The sequence below is a fragment of the Sciurus carolinensis genome, chromosome 19 (genome assembly GCF_902686445.1).
Source record: "Sciurus carolinensis chromosome 19, mSciCar1.2, whole genome shotgun sequence".
NCBI lineage: Eukaryota > Metazoa > Chordata > Mammalia > Rodentia > Sciuridae > Sciurus > Sciurus carolinensis.
Genome location: NC_062231.1, coordinates 13,993,647 through 14,010,835, shown reverse-complemented (window position 1 = coordinate 14,010,835; position 17,189 = coordinate 13,993,647). Strand labels below are relative to the sequence as shown.

The 17,189-nt window shown below is 42.7% G+C and overlaps 1 protein-coding gene across 2 annotated transcripts in view; it reads left to right on the top strand.

The window, feature by feature from the left end:
* The first annotated feature begins 602 nt into the window (after positions 1–602).
* Atg7 (autophagy related 7) overlaps positions 603–17,189 on the top strand; it is a 241,864-nt gene continuing 225,277 nt past the window's right edge. For both annotated transcript variants that reach the window (XM_047535017.1, XM_047535016.1), the window contains exon 1: positions 603–667. The gene's annotated coding sequence lies outside the window, so the exon portion shown is untranslated. The remainder of the gene's footprint in view (positions 668–17,189) is intronic.

Below are 17,189 nucleotides of genomic sequence, written 5' to 3'. Positions count from 1 at the left end.
CTATATCAACCACTTTGTGAAAGACCATGTAGGCCAGATTGAAAAGTGCATCATGTTCACAGTCCTATCTTCAACATCTATCCAGTGCTTCACACATAGTATATGCTCAGCAAATAATTTAGAATGAATAACTTTATCCCACTGACTGCTGTGTGCTCCGAAAATAATGACTGATTTCCGAAAGAGCAGGTTGGTTATTGTCAACTTTCATTGGCCTTTACCTATTAAAATTTTCATCTCCTTTGCCTTCACACCTGCCTCGCATATGGCCTCTGTACTGCTAGTTTGAGGCAGCCTATCTCCCCCTGTTCTATAAAATGCCAGAGGGGATGATAATTTCTGTCATCCTCAGAAATCAAGAGAGACCACGAATATGTGTGTGTGTGTGTGTAAAAGGCTGAACGGCATATAGACATTGCCACACCCCAGAGAGAATCGTCTCCACCACTCTCAGCCAGGGACCTCACCCACATCCTGATGCCCCGCCTTCCCACGGCTCAAGCTCCTCCCATCGAAGCAGGTGCTAGGGGCGCATTTCCCGGAGCCGGCTCAGGGTCCTATGCGCATGCGCATAAATCTCCTCCGCCCGGGTAACCGGGGCGGGACTGCGTGCGTCATCCGGGCGCGCGCTGAGGGCGACGCTGAGGTTGCCGGAAGTTGAGCGGCGGTAAGTAAGCCGCGGCTGCTGAGGGAGGAGTGGGCTCCTGCGGGGTCTGTTTTGGAGTCCTGGAGAGAAAGGGCGAACTCGGCGGTGAGGGCCAGGGTCACTGCGGGTTTCAGAACCCTCCAGCGCCCGCCTCAGGGTGGTCCTCCCACCTCCGGGGAGTTACTGATAACATGCCTGTCGCCCTTCCTCTCTAGCCACGACCCCTCATACTGGTTCAGTCCGGGGTCTTCTGACTAGGAAACTTCTCCTTATTTCCCAAGTCAGCCCCCCTTATGTTCTCTGGCAGGGAGTGCTCAGAATCCTGTGTTAGAACACGGGAGCTGAGACTTCTGGGTTCTTGTCTTGATTGCCCAGAAGTGCTCTGTTCATCTGAACTTTTCTTCCCTTTCTACCCTCCTTTGGGAGCAATCATACATTATTTGTTAAATGTAGTTAAACTAAGTCTACTGTAAATGCTTTTTCCTTTTCTTTTCCTCCTCCCACCTCCCCGCCCCTCCCCCCACTTTTTTTTTGCAATACAGGGGATGGAACCCAGGGCCTGGCACGTGCCAGGCAAGTGCTCTACCACTGAGCTACATCCCTGCCCCTCCAAAGACTTTTGTAAACTATGTTCTTGATTCCTTGGTTTGGTCCCGAGGTTACAAACTAATGCTTGAGAGGAATCAGTCAGGTAAGGTAAATGTAGGTCTAAGAAAATTTCTTTGTCAGAAATAAAGTCAAACTTTTATTTTTACTGATTCGAATTTTATGAGCACTGTACTTAGATATATTATGATAATGGAGAAATTAAATTAAGGCCAGGGTGCATTTGTGCATATATGTAAACTTATTTTTTTAACCCTGACCATTGATAGACTTCTCTATTCTTTCAAAAAGCTTTGGCAACTCATTCAGTTTTTTACAAAGCTGTGCGTCTGTACCCATGTGTATCTGTGACTGCAGTTTGGGATCTCACCTAGGCTTCCTTTCCCATTGGCTTCTTGAATTTTTTTCCATGACACCTTTGCCCACTGGTGGATTTCTTCAGTGACAAAAAGCTCAGTGCTTCAGGTTGCTTCCGTTTGATCTTTCCTAGTTCTGACTCTTAAATGCTGAGCTTACAGCAGTTATCTAGTAATCTCATCAGGTCCCTCATTTAGGTTCTTGGAATCACCTTCCCATTTAATTGCTCTATATGTCTTTGAAAGCTATGAGTTTATCTGCATCATCCCTCCTTCCTAGGCTGAGCATATTTATTTACCTGTAGTAAGCTCCACAATGACAGCATTTTGTTTTATTTGTTGTCATATCCCTAGCATAGAGAATGGTCCCTGACATCTTGTATATGCTCAGTAAATATTTGTTGATTGACTGAATAAAACAAATATTCCATTGTTTGTTAGGTGTTAGACATTATTATATACACTGAAGACAAAAATAGTTCTCTTTCAAAGAGCCTGCTTTTTGATGGTGATGGCAGTGCTTGTCAATCAATACACTTTTAAAGAGTGGTATTTCAAAACCTGACAGCTGATACAGAAAAGAAAACAAGGTAACAGGATGGAGAGAAACTTGGGGGACACAGAGGGAACTTCTTATTTTTATTTATGTATTTTTCTTGAGGGAGTTTTTTAGAGCTAGCTGGACAGGCATGAGTTTCTGAGGAGGTGACATTTGAACTAACGTCTGAATGATGAAAAGGCCAGTCTTGTAAAAATTCATCTTACCATATTGTCCCTTATTCTCTAACCCTGCATTCCAGTCTTATTAAACTACTTGCCTATAGCTCTCTGCTCTGATTGTTCCAGCTGCCCCTCTTCTTTGTTTTTCTTGGTCAGTTCCTATGTGTCTTCATGTGACATGATTTTGAAACCCTTTGAGGAACTGAGAATTAGGATCTCTTATTATTCAACCACAGCCAAGTGAAGTTGTTCTCAGCCAACTTTTCATTATAGAGAGTAAACATAAATGTTTATTGAGCATCTGCTGTGTACATGCAAAAATGAGTAAGATATGCATTTTTGTCTTCAGGGAGTTTACTTTTTAGAAACTATAGCATGAGGCTTATTGTAGAGGTTTAGTGGAGGAGGACTTGAGGTGTTTGTAAATCAGACTGAGACATCAGAAAGTTTCTGTGAGGAGCTGCTGTTTTATCAAGTTCTAAAGAATAAGTAGGCTGTGCCAGATGAAGAGGGGTGGGAGGTGGCATTAACTAAGGGCTGTAAGTGATACTTCGTGGCCTGCGAGTTGTTCATCAGAGTGGCACCATAGAGTTGTAGGATGAGAGGTGACTGCAGAGATAAGTGGGAGCCACATCGTGAGGGCCTTGGGGGCAATAGCATGTTAACAGCGCAGACTTTGGCATCAGATGCCTATGTCACAGTGCTAGCTTTGCCATTGAACTAGTTTTATGACCTTGGGCAAGTGACTTCCTTTCTAAGCTTCAATTTCCTCATCTATGAAAAGGGAAGGAGTCTCGGGGTGTTGCTCAGTGGTACAGCTCTTGCTTAGCATGCCCAAAGTCCTGGGTTAAATCTCTTGAACTGCCAAAAAAAAGCAGGGTATGGGGCTTGGTGGATGGGTGGGAAATATAAAAATTATAAATTAAATGAACTGATATGTTATCCACTTAGTTTTAGTAGATGATGGATGTTTAATAAAAAGTAGCAGTTAATGTTGTCAGCTCAAGAAGTTTTGGTGTTTTTAAAGTGTGGGAGTAGAGGGGCTGGGGTTGTGGCTCAGTGGTAGAGCTCTTTCCTAGCATGTGTGAGGCACTGGGTTAGATCCTCAGCACCACATAAAATAAATAAATGAATTAAATAAAGGTGTCCATCTACAACTAAAAATATTTTTAAAAATTTTTAAAAAATAAAGTGGGGGAGTGGAGATAAGAGCACTGAAGATATAAGCAAGGGTGTTATGCTCTCATGTGTTTTAAATTACTCAGGCATTAATGTGGGTGCACTGCATGGGATAGGACCAGGAGGGGACCATCCAGGGCATGATGCGGTGGCCCAGGTTGCCCACCTTCATCCACAGAAGTGAAGTTGAGTAGTGACTTCCCCCTTTCCTTCTGTACTCTGATCTTCCCACCTTTGTCCAGTGTCATGAGGGCCTGATTATATAATCATAGGAGAATAAATAGAGAGTACACATTTTTATGTTCATGGCTGACAGGATAGCACCTGTTTGCTGGTCCATCTCCAGAATGATTGATCACCTTTAGGATTTTCTCATACTTTATTCTTCTGGCTCTTCATCCTTTGAACTCATTTTGGTTTGTCAGTCTGTCTTCCAGCGTGTGTAAGTCCTCTTCCTCAAGGAGTCCTCCAGGTAGGGCAGGAGTTTTCTTGGGCAAACTCAAGGCCCTGCCAGCTACATTGCAGACACCTGCTTTTGATGCTTTCACACCATCATGTCCCCATATAGGCCAGTTTGGCCCTTGGTGCTTCCTGTGAGTCCTCAGGCAGCCAACTCTCTTGCCCGTTTCCATTGTGTCTTCTCCATTTTCATTCCTCTTCTCCAGCTTCAACCTCGCCTTTTGCTTCCCCAAGTTGTAGCCATTAGTCAAGGCTTTTCAACTTCCTCTTCTGTCCTTTCTACCTTTTCTCCAGCCTTTAATTCAGATCGCTGAAAGAAAGGGTGCTTGTTCTGGGTTAATTACTCTCCTGTGCTTGCCGCCCCATCTCCTTTCCTCAGGGACCTGGTTCTTGAATTTGTGAATTTTCTTTCCTGTTTACCATCTTCCCATTTAAGTATTCTTAGTTTTTAATCTTACCTTGGAAAGAAGCAACATCCCCTCCCATTTACACCTGCTCATCTTCCCAGCTGCTTTTCTTGGAAGAGTGTTCTAAAATTGCCAGTTCTGTTCCTCAAATCATCATTTGCTGAAATCCTGCTTCTGTCCCACCACTCCACCAAAACTGCCCTCCATAGAGTTGTCAGAACTACTGAACACTTTTCTTTCTTGTCTTTTGACCTCTTGGCACATCTGCCATTGCTGCTACTGCCCTTGGTATATGAAAACCAGTCCTACTTTTATTGTCTGTCTTTCCCTCTCGGTTTTCATTGTGGGCTCTTTCCCTCTTTGTCCTTTAAATGCCCTTTTCCTCTAAGCTCTGCCCACTACTTGGTTCTCATCCATGGTTTCAGTGCTCGTTTCTGTGCCCATGACCCCTTCTCAGTATCTTGAGCCCAGTCTCTTCTGAGTGCCCTCCTCAAACTCAGCAAGTCCAAAACTAAGCTCATCATCTTCTCTCCAGACCTGCCATTCTCTCTCCATCCTTTAATCTTGCCCACTCCCCTTGTTCCATTTAGTCTTCCAATACAGAATCCTGGGCACCATTTTGGGCTCTTCCTCTCATGCCATTCTTCCTCCTCTCCCTTCCAGCCCAGGCAGGAGTCAGAATTCTACCCATTCCAGTTTCTTCATACCTCCTGTCACCTTTTCTCCTCCATTTCTGTACTACTGCCTTCATGCAGGCCCTCCTCACCCTTCCTGAATTTCTGTCCCGTCTCTCATCTGTCTGCTGCGCTTTAGGGATCTGGCCCTCACTGGTGTTGCAGCATCCTTCTGAAATACACATTTTTTGCTGAAATACTATCTATCACTTTTCACTTTTCATTTAATGTAGTTTTTGCCTACTTTTTTGGCATGATTTCCAGCTACTTTGCCACACATACCTCTCCTTCCTGCTATATGGGACTCCTTCATATTTTCTCAAATATCCCATGTGGTTTCATTCATTCTTAGTTTAATCATCATCATTTATTTGCTGTACCTCATACCGATGAAGTACTAGGACTGAGTCAAGTGCTGGGAAAACAATGAGGAATGGAGGGAAATGAAAACCTGACATAGTTCCTTTATCATAGAGCTCTGATTCTACTCGGGAAGACTAGCATTGAAAATATGTAAGATAATTGCTTATGTACCCTGAAGGTGAGGTACAGAGTGCTCTTGGAGGGTATGATACAGAATTGGCCTGTGTAGGAGGTGAGACAGTCAGGAAAGTCCTCCCTCAGAGGCATAGTTGAGGCTGAGATTTGAAGGGAGAAAAGAAATGAACTAGGTGGTGGACATGAGGAGGTGGATAAGAACATTCCATGCTTGTGCAGAGACCTTCTGAAATTGAACATGTGGAGGTGACAGTTTCTTGCCTTCCACCTGTGGCCTTCCTTGTCCACTGTCCTTGCCTGGAGCTGCTGCTGCCATCCACCCTCCTCTCCCATCCAGTAACCAGAGGGCATCACTGTATTTATTGAGAAGGAATCAGCCCTGCTAAACAGTTTATCATATGCAGGCTTGAAACCGAAAAGAATTGTACCCCTGAACATGCCCTGTTGAGAATCCACTGCTAGGCTGCAAAGCCTTGGCTCAAGGGTTTCTGTGGGAAACCATCTAATATTCTAAGTTAGATGTCCTTCCTTTCCCCTCTGCAATACCCTGTACAGACAGCACACTGGGCTCTGTAGTACTTATTTTATCCCTAGTTGTTATGCTGTCTTTCCAATTGTGTCTTGCCTTCAAAGCTATTAGCTTTTTAAAGGTAGGGGCCACAACTTTTTTGCCATGGAATCCTGAATTATAGGGAATGGAAGGTAATATAAATATTTACCAGAGGAATAATTAAATGGTAACCCCAGCATCTTTGATGCAGGTTTTAATGGTGTGAGCTCTGGTTTTTAGTACCTTGTGTGTGCTGGGAACGTGTTCCTAATTGAATTCTCACAGTAATTCTACATGATATGTAGCATCCTGGTGTGCATATGAGGAGAAAGACCAGTGAAATCTCAGAAGTTAAATGACTCAGAGAAGTTAAATAACTTAGCTAAAAAGTAGCAGAGGTGGGATTTGAATTTGGATCTGTGGCCTCTGACCTCTGGCCTGTGCCCTTCTCAATCCAGCATCTGCCTTTAGTGTATCAGACTACATTGTTGTCCAGTTGTTTTCTTGAACTTATATTTGAGGCCCTGTATTTACCTCGCCCTGTGATGCTGAGGGTGGAATCCAGCGTATCACACATGCCAAGCAGGCGCTCTACCATGGAACTGCACTCCCAGTGCTATAATTTTTGATCTTGTTAAAATAGGGCTGCCACTGTAGCTGATAAGAATTTTTTTAATTTTTAATTTTAGTCATCTTCTGCATTGTCTGATTCTTTCTGCTTTGTCTTATGTGGAATTGGTATGCAAATCTTCTCTATCATCATCCAAGTCAGTGATAAAATGTAGTAAGAATGCCCTATTGAATGTACAGGTTGAGCATCCCTGATCCAAAATCTGAAATGATTAAAAAGCAAAAGCTTTTCAAGTACTGACAAGGTGGTGCAGGCAGCAACTTCCATACGTGACCTCATGTGATGGGTTTCAGTCAGAAGGCAGTCACACTAAAAATACTGTATATGAGGTGTATATGAAACAAATGACTTTGTGTTTAGACTTTGGGACCCATCCTCATTATCCTGTAGATATCCCCAAATCTGAAATAATCTGAAACTTCTGGTCCCAAGTATTCTAGATAAAGGATCCTCAGTCTGTATTCATGGGTTTCTCTCACTGTTAATTCTTCCCACAGGGTTCAGCACACATGAAATGGTAAATGTCGATGACTGTTCTTGTGGACGAATGAAGTAGAAATAAAGTGGACAGGATAAAAGACTGAGCCAAAGATTTACCACTATTCACTCCTTTCTTATAATTATCAATTCATTTCACAAACAAATCTTTTTAAAAAAATATTTTTAGTTTTAGATGCACATGATATCTTTTTTTAATGTGGTGCTGAGAATTGAACCCAATGCCTCATGCATGCTACCACTGAGCCACAATCGTAGCCCATAAACAAATCTTTATAGGATTATCTTACCAGTTTTTAATCCTCTATCTCAATATCCAATTCCTAGATCTTCATCTTGTCTAGGGAGGATTTCTGAAGCAATCTTGTGAGACATTGTTGAGATTCACTTACCCTATGTCTGTTTCTCCCTGATCAAGGAAGAAATGCAGTTATTCTGTTTTGACTTTTTTTTTTTTTTTTTTAAGAGAAACCATATTAGCCTTATGTCATGACTCAGGGCTGCATCATAAGATTGTGCACTGCATAAGAGGCCACATCAAAATGAGTGCCATTTATATCATAGGCATCAGGTATGTTTTTGCAATGATAATTTTCTGGCAGACAGTTTTCTGACTTGAGCAAACCTGATTGATATGTTATGATACTTCTCTAGCTAAAGGAAGTAAAATGTCTTGGAAGGGTACCAATTTTATGATTGTATTGACTATACTGTTGGACTATATTGGGTCCCAGTGGTACCTTTCCTATGAGCAAAATATCTTTCCATAGGTGTGTGGAACCCACCCTTATTCAATATGATACTGAAAATCTGAAATCAGATGTTTGCTAGGTCAATCTTTTAGTACCTTCCTGTTTCTTGGAATTTTTTGTTTAATTTGAAGTTTCTCTAAAGGTTTTACTGTGCACAAAAGAAAGTGGGGGCTCAGTCCTTCTTGGGACTGGTCTCATTCCAGACATGACATTGCTCAGCAGTTCTTGCTGCTTCTTGGTGGGGATGTTTGTCTCCACTCTCTTTCTTGATGAACCTAGGGATCTGGTTGTCATTGGAGGTGTTGAGCAGCTTCATGGCACCACACCCACGTGGAGCAAATCCACACACTGCTTGGGTCCTGTCCTCCCCGAATGAGCTTGTACTTGATGGGGCTCCTGTGAGGGTGGTGTTTCTTGGCTTGTTCACTGTCTTCAGTCACTGTGTAGCTATTGTTGAGGCCACCGTAGTGGGTAGTTGAGTAAGGCCTTAGGATTCTTCAAAGACTGCAAGAAATGAAAACCACAGATACAGTCATTCAGGAGTAATCCTTCATGTCAGACTACTTTTAGGAAATTTTAGGTGTTTCTTGACTTAATCCCACCAGGGATTCAGGTGAACCCAGGTATCTTTCCTTCATGCACAGAATGGACCAAAGTGACTCCATGGATCAGTGGAGGCAACAAAAAGGACTCAAAAGTAAGCATGCTGCTCTCCTTCTTTGTGTTACTCCTTTCCCTCCCTTGGCTCACGTTTTCTTGGCTGCTACTCACTTGGGGCTTGCCACACCCCAGTCGCTGGCACCCAGTGTACCCTTCTCAAACACCTAGGCTGCAGGAGACCAGGTCTTGTGTGAAGAGCAAGGTAAGGGCAATAGAGGAAAACAGCCTGGAAGTACCTGGCTGCCTGTTCCTGGATTGACTTATGAAGGAGCAGATGTCAGTTCTGTAGGGCTAGAGGTGACTTAGTGGGAGGCGAGGGCAACTAACTGTCCTTCGTAGCAATTGTCCTGACTGCCAGCATGATCGCCTGTTACCACAGAAGTCACCTGACAGCACAATCACTCAGAGAACCACTTTGGGGTCTTGGTGTGTCCTGGACACATTAATTTGGCTTAGGAACTTGCCCTCCTAGAAGGGGAGACTCTTTAACCTCCCTCATTAGTAGACTTGCAATGGTTTCCAAAGCTCTGGAAGCTGCAGAGGTGCCCTTTGTCTGCAGAATGTGCATTTTTGCCCTGTGCTGAAGCACCCTTTCCCCACGGTGGCCATTGTCTCTCTACTTTTTACACAGCTGAGGACACTCTGTTTGTCAGCAAGACTTGGGGCACGTGATTTGGTACTTATTTTAATGGCTCCCTGAGCTCATGGTCCTTCAGCTGGGAAAATGAGGCTGGAAGCCTGCTCTCTCTGCTCCATTTGGGCCCAGAGAAGGCACTTAAGGGCCAAATTACCGTTATTCTGGCACTTCTGCTAAGTGAATGGCTCCCTGTGGTTCCAGAGAAATTGAACACAAAATGCTCCTGACCCCTGGAACTTGCTCCTTTGGCCTTCTCTTTGAGGACCTGCCTCTGGCAATGGGGGCCATGTTTTAATGCATCATCTCCTGTTTGCTTCACCCCTTTTAAGGAGGAACAACTTCAGGCATGTTCTAGGCAGAGGAAGTTTTCATAGTGAACACTGGGAAGGGGAACTGTGTCAGACACTGTTGACTGCTAAGGGGGAGTGACAAGAAAAATGAATAGCAGCTACCCTTTGTGAACTGCCTACTGTGTGCTGGGCACTGTAGCCAACACGACACTTCTAACCTCCTTAAGCCCACCCAGTGTCATTCTGGGTTAGGGACAACTTCATATTTGATGGGTGGGCAAATGAAGGTGCAGGGGGTTGCAGAAACCTGGTCCAGGCTTCTTAACCAGTGAAAAGTAGCGTTGGAATCCACACTTGGCTTTCTGTGATTCAAGACCAGGTTTCTACCATTCATATGGTACCTCTACTTTTAGTGTTTCTTTCTCTAACCCTAAAAAATTTCCTTGCTCTCCGAATGCAGATAAAAATCCCAAAACAGGAAAATTACAGTGAGAGAATTCTTAGCATGCTTAGGTTGGTCTGTTTATCTGCTGTCCCTCTGAAGTTCCAGTTAAAGATAGGACTTTTTGTTTTTGGTTTTCCCTCTCTGATTGTTGTTTATTCTCTACCACTCTGACTTCTTCATTTCTAACAATCCTGCACTGGCTTGATATTTGCCGTGGCCAATCCTATTAGACCCCCACGGAGGGAGAGTGGTTGGGCTGCCTCACCCCAGGGCACTTCTGCTTCAATTAATTTATAAGCAACTGAGCCAAAATACTTCCATCTTCAGCCTTGTTAATAAGAAAATGCCAGAAAATGTTATGGAAATGATATTTCACAGAGGCTTCTTATTTACAGCAATGAATTTCTTTTTACCAAAGCTACATTAAGTAGGTCATCTGTTGGCCACTGAGTGAATACAGCACCTGAAGCTTCTTTGCAGAATTGCTTTAGCTTGACCATAGGGTTTTTTTTTTCCCCCTGCTCTTTAATCCAGGCATAACACATGTAGTAAAGGGCACTGATCACTCGTGGTTTTTTACATAGGTATATACCTTGTAAGCATCACTCAGCTCAAGTTCTAGAATTCTTCAACTCCCCAGAATTCTGACTCCCTCTCAGTCAGCTGCCTTCCCCACCCTGAAAGAATGTTCTAGTTTATATCATATTGATTGGTTTTACCTGTTGTAGCATAAAACTGTGTGCCCAGGTGCTAAAATTATTCTCAGTAATTTTATTTGTTTATTTTGTGGTACCAGGGATTGAATCCAGGGGTGCCCTTCCACTGACCTATCCCTCCAGCTCTTTCTGTTTTTATTTATTTTTAACTTTCTTTTTTTTTTATGGTACTAGGGATTAAACCCAGAGGCACTTAAGCACTGAGCTACATCCCTAGCCCTTTATGTTTTTTTATTCTGAGACAGTCTTCTTGTGTTGCTGAGACCGACCTCTAACTTGTAATCCTTCTGCCTCAGCTTTCCAAGTTGCCAAGAATAGAGGTGTGCACCACTGTGCATGGCCTTGATATTTTATTTTGCAACAGTTTCAAACCTAGGCTAATCATAGTGATAATAAGATGTTCCATTTGCCTCTCTCCCAGAGACTTCATTCAGATTTTATCCCAGTAATATCCCTTGAGGCTGAGCATCATCTCAGAATCATGCATTTCCCCAAGCTGTCATGTCTTGTGTCCTTCTTCTGAATGAGACAGCTCCTTATCTTGACTTCTGAGACCCTGACACTTTGAAGTTTAATGAGCAGTCCTAGTAATTTTGTAGAATGATTTTCGGGTTGCATTTGTCTGATGTTTATTCCTGGTGAGACCCAGATTTGATGCTGTGTTCTTTTTGTCATTTATGTCAACATGCAAGATTTATTTATCCCTTTACTGCTGATGTTAACTTAATCCTTTCATTAAGGTAGTGTTTCATTGTTGTTCCAGGAACCCAGGGCCTTACACATGCTAGCCATGGTCTGCCACCGAGCTACACCTCCAGCCCTAAATGGTATCTTAATGATCAGATTTTATCACTCATGTCACTTTTTTCCTCATTTGAAATGATGACCCTGCCCACCTTTCTTCTTTTCTTCTTCTCCTCCTCCTCTGCCACCTCCTTTTTTTTTTTTTTTTTTAAACAGTGTTGGGAATCAAATTTAGATGTCAGGCATGCTAGGTGGGGCTCTGTCCCTGAGCCACACCCCCAGACACTTGACTTTTTTGTAGAGAGCTGCTCTACAACTGTGAAGATAGGCTTTTAACTCACGCAGCCACAGGAGCGCTTTCAGAGAGATTTATTTTTGTATGTAGTGAGGTAAGGTTTTATTTAAACTGCTTTGTGCATCAATGTTTCCAGTCCTTTAAGAATTGAGATCCTCTAAGAGCTAGTCCTAAAAAACCAACAATAGGTTTAGAGTCCTTCTGGGTTGTGTGGCCTGTCTCCATTTGTCCCTCTTACTCCTCAGGGAGTAAGAAACTTAACTTATTCCAAGGGTGAGCTTCTGGAGTTTGTCTTGCTAGTTACGAAAGTTGGCTTATTTTTTTCTCTTAGGGAAGACACCCAGAAAGGATTTCCAGAATGCATTTTAGTAACATTTGCAAGCCATTCTGCAAGGGACTAGGAATGTCGAGGGGAATGCAAGTCAGGATCTGTAATTTTGGAATTTATGGTCCAGTTCACAGAGGCAGATGGGTAAGCAGAGAGTTGCAAAACAGTACCAGATGCAGAGGAATCTTGGAGCCAGAGCTGGTAGACTCTCGCTGCCAAGGGAGGAGTAGGAGAAGAGTGAAGGTGGTGGGAGGAACTGGTGAAGGCTGTCCAGAGCTCAGAAATGCCAGGGAGTCACAGGGGCAGGGGAGGGAGAAGGGGATACTTCTTAGACAGAGGGAGCTATGGGCCCAGGGCTACATGACCAGAAGGGCAGGTGCTGGAGGAGCACTAGGTAGCTTGGAATTTTCTAAGCATCAGGTGAGGTACAGAGTGGCAGGGCTGGGGGAGACCACAAAAGGTGGAGGACAATAGCGGTGTCCACAGGAAAGCATGGAGGAAGCCATTGGAGGCTGACTTGCTCAGGATATAGGATGCTGCTGCTGCAGTCTTTCTGGCTTGTTATGAGTTTCATTAAATGTCAGACAAGCTTTTCCTTGGCTTAATGATGCCTAAGTATGTGTGAGAATGCTCTGTGTAGACTGGACTCACCAGTTCATAAACAAGAATTTGCCACATTACAAGGTAAATAATCATAGACTAGCATATGTGGCCTTTGAGTCTAGCCTTGCAGTCTGCTTCACCCTCAGTAGCTCTTACTAATTTCTTCTGCGCTATAAAACATCCTGCCCAAAATTTCAGTCTCCCTAAAGTGAACATACAATATTAGCACCTTCAAAACGTCAAAAATAATTGTTTGGGAAGATCATTCATTCCATGGGTGGACAATCTACAACCTGAGGGACAAATCCTGCCTGAACCTTACTTTGTATGCTATTCATGAACTAAGAATGGTTTTTACCTTTTTTAAACCTTGTTTTTAAAAAAAGGGGAGGGGTGTGCAGGGAGAAGAATATATGACAAAAACTGTTTATAGCCTGTAGTTCCTAAAATATTTGCTATCTAACTCTTTTGGGGAAAAGCTTGCCAACCCTGGTCTCATCTGACTGCCTGGTATAGTAATCCTTAGTATGATATTACTTGGCCAACAGTCATCTATCTAATCTATGCTCAAATGCTTCCACTAATGGAAAATTCATGATCTCTCTGATCAATCTGTTTCCTATTTGAACAACTCAAACTATTAGTAATTTTAAAACTCTGCTGAAATCTTTCCCACTGTATAGCATCCATCTGCTGGCTTTTTGTGGGTGAAGAGGTATTTCATGTTGACACTTGCTGAGCAACTGATATATCCTAGTCACTGTGCTTAGGTGCTGAAGAAAGATGAATAAGACATGGTTCTTATATAAAGGGTCTCCCAGCTGTTATATCCTGGGACCAAAGCAGTTGAGCAGGCCCTCTTAAGTCTTGTTATCTGTCTTGCCATTAGGTGAGGACTTTAAAAAAATTATTTTACGTATGTATATACTGTTGTTCCATATACACAATACAAAACCAAAAAAACCACAAAGGCCATAGAGTGCAAATAACTCTCTTTACAGCCCTGTCTTCTGACTCCCTGGTTTCTTAGGAGGCCACATTCATACACTTCTTGTCGGAATGTGGCATTAAAGAACTGCACTAACCAAAGGTTTAGGTCCATTTGAATAGAAACTTTGAATAAATGCTCATAAAAGGACATTTTTTGAGCTTCCACTCAAGTGAATTGCTGAGTGTGACTCAGTTTTATTTTTATAGAAGTCTGAAATTTGGGTGGTAGAACCAGCCCTAAGGGGTTTTTATTACATGGTCACTCACCCTGCTGTTTCAGGTTAATCTTGCCGGAATTTTTTGGCTACTGCTGTGTGTCATACCCTGCTGGATTCTCGTTCATTAGAGTGTTGAATCCTCATTAAAGCCTTCCCTTTTTAATTGGCTGTGACACAATCCCATCTTGTCTGACTCTTGGGTTTCACATCCTGAATGTGATGAAAATAGTTGGAAATAAAGTCAAAGCACACCTATGTTGTTGCCTGTGTCAGTGTCTTTCTTTGATATGTCTGAATATAGTGTGCAAGTATGATAGAAATAATCTTTGAACTTTCCAAGCTAAACAAAAGCCAGAGTCTCACCTGCCCCATCCAGGGTCACATAGGCCAACCTTACTTTAGGTAATGTTTGGAACTAGACCAATTACACATAAAAAACTCTGTTGGAAAGAAGATTAGCATGCAAATGATTTTAAAACTGATTACTTGGTTTTTTTTTTTTTTTTTAGCATACTAGGGCTGATGATGCAATATAAAGTTTCTGAAGAGTTTTCTTCCTCCAGGGCAGTATAGTTTAGAGATGAGAACAGTGACTTTGAAGCCAGCGGCCTGGCTTATGATCTGAGCCCTATCACTTCCTGACTGTGATTTTGAGCAAGTTACTTGACCTCTCAGTGCCTCACTTTTCTGTAAATTAGCTCTTAGAGGTGGTCACAAGATTGATATGTGTGCAAAATGTTTACAACCTACTGCTTGGTACAGATGAGCACGCAATAAGAACAGTTATTACTACAGCCATTTTTTGGAAAGTTTTCAAAAGGGCTTTACCACAAAGCAAGTGCAATTAAAGGTGGTAAATGTGATGGAACCTTTCACCTGTCATGATGCACCATTGATATACACAGGCTGCATTAATGATGGGTTCATAAAGGATCATGAGAGGGAAGGAGGAGCAGAGATTCTCCTGGTAGAGAGGGTAGAGGTTTCTGGGGAACATCCACCAAGGCATAAAGTCAAGAAATTAGCAGGCTAGGGCAGTGGTACCTTGCACTCTGTGCAGTAAGCCTGGAAGGGTCTGTTCATTTGTTTAAACACAGAAGGCAGCATGCCTTCTTATTTAGTGAATATAAGGACTGAAGACCGTGACCTGTGAGCATGTTCCTGGAGGCTCTAAGGTGTTGAATGGTGGAGCCAGGCACGTGGCAGGTGGAATAGAGAGAAGGAAGCAGGCCATATGGGATGCATGCAGTTGTAGGACAAATACTGGTTTTGAATAACCCTAGAATTTGAATCCTAGTTCTCCCACCTTCCTAGTTATAGAATCTTGGTGACATTTCTTACCTCTCCAAACCTCACTTTCTTCCTTTATGATGTTAGAAGTTTCAGTTTCTTCCTCTATGATATTGGAGCTATCATTTCTTAGGGCTTCTGGGAAAACAATTCAGGCAAACATCTTGCCCTGTTCTGGGACCTGGAGTGTGCTCAGAAACTGTTAAACTTTTTCTGTTTGGTACCTGGGATTGAACCCAAGGGCATTTAACCACTGAGCCACTTCCCCAACCCCCCCCCCCATTTTTTTTATATTATTTTATTTAGTGACAGGGTCTCACTGAGTTGCTTAGGGCCTTGCTAAGTTGCTAAGATGGCTTTACACTCTTGATCCTCTTGCCTCAGCCTTCTGAGCTGCTGGAATTATAGGTGTGTGCCACTGCGCCTGACCAGAAACTGTTAAATTTTCTGTCATTCCAGAGCAGTATTTAAGATTGAGCCTCTAGGAATTACTGCTTTTTTTGCAGATGAGAAAGAAAAAAAATTGAGACTAACTGAAGTTTCTATCTTGAATACAGTGGTACTATTAAGTAAACTATGAAATACAGGAAAAGGGGTAGAATTTGGGGCAAAGATGTAGTCAGTTTTGGATCTCTTGAATTTGAAATGTCTGAGAGATCCAAGTCCTGGCTGTAAAAGATACATGTATGTTTGGAGATCAAAACTAGAAATACAGTCCTGAGATTCATTGGCATGTAGTTGGAAATTGTAGAAATGCATGATTTGACCAGGTATGGTGGTACATGCCTGTAATACCAGCAGCTCAGGAGGCTGAGGCAGGAGGATTGTGAGTTCAAAGCCAGTGTCAGCAAAAGTGAGACCCTGTCCCTAAATAAAATACAAGTTGGGGATGTGGCTCAGTGGTTGAGTGCCCCTGAGTTCAATTCCTGGTACCCCCCCCCAAAAAAAAAAACATGCATGATTGGCCTTGGAGAATGCTTGTAGATGAGGAGAGGGCTTGAGTGCGGAACCCTCAGAAACTGACAATAGAAAGAAAACTAGCTGCATTGTGGAGGGGGAGAGGAAAAAGGCAGTCAAGTCAAGGCCCAGGAAACAAAGCAGGAAGCTGTGACACTGTTTCTCCAAGTGTGAGCTGTGGATTCCCAGGTCCCCACTAGGTGCTGGAGTCACAGTGCTCTGGTGAAAAGTTGTAGAAATCCTTTTCAAACAAAAGGCAAAAAAAAAAAAAAAAAAAAAAAAATATATATATATATATATACATACACATATATATTTAATGTGGGATGAGGGTGCTTTAAAATACATTTGATTAGTTTAGAGGTGAGGCAGCAAAAGTGCGAGTGACAATGACCTGTGGGCATCAAGGGATCACCAGACATACATCAGCATCTCCTGGGGTGCTGGTGAGACTGGAGGACTCCTGCACATTCCCTGTCCCTTTTGCCTTCAATAGGAAGAGTGGTGGGTCCAGGCACCCTCCTTATTAAGAAGCCCTCAAGGTGGGCTCAAAAGCCTATGGTCAGGCATTGTCTGGTGTCTGATGCTACAGACCATAATGGGAAAGCAGAATTTTAGGTACAATGAGTTGCTGTCCTTTGTGATCAATAAGGCTTATCAATGCTATAGAAAATATTTCATTATGATTATCACCACTTCTTATTTTCCTTTTGTTTTTCTGAGTTTGGTAAGCCCCCAATTGTGAATTTTTCATTCATCCACAATTGGACTTCTGTTCCCAAAGCATATTTTTAAATGTGCAGAACAATATTGAGCCTGTGGGAGAACAACTGCCCATGAGGAATCCAGTAGCAAACCACCCTGCCTGCTGGGACTTGCTTGGGACTTGCTGTGATCCTGCCTTTACAGCCTGTCTCTTCCTAGCAATTTTCTATCAAATTGCATTTTAGAGAGCCACTACTGAGCTCCTTTTAAACATTAAAATCCAATGGCATTAACTGGACATTTTCTTTGACTTCTAGTATCTTTTCAACATTACT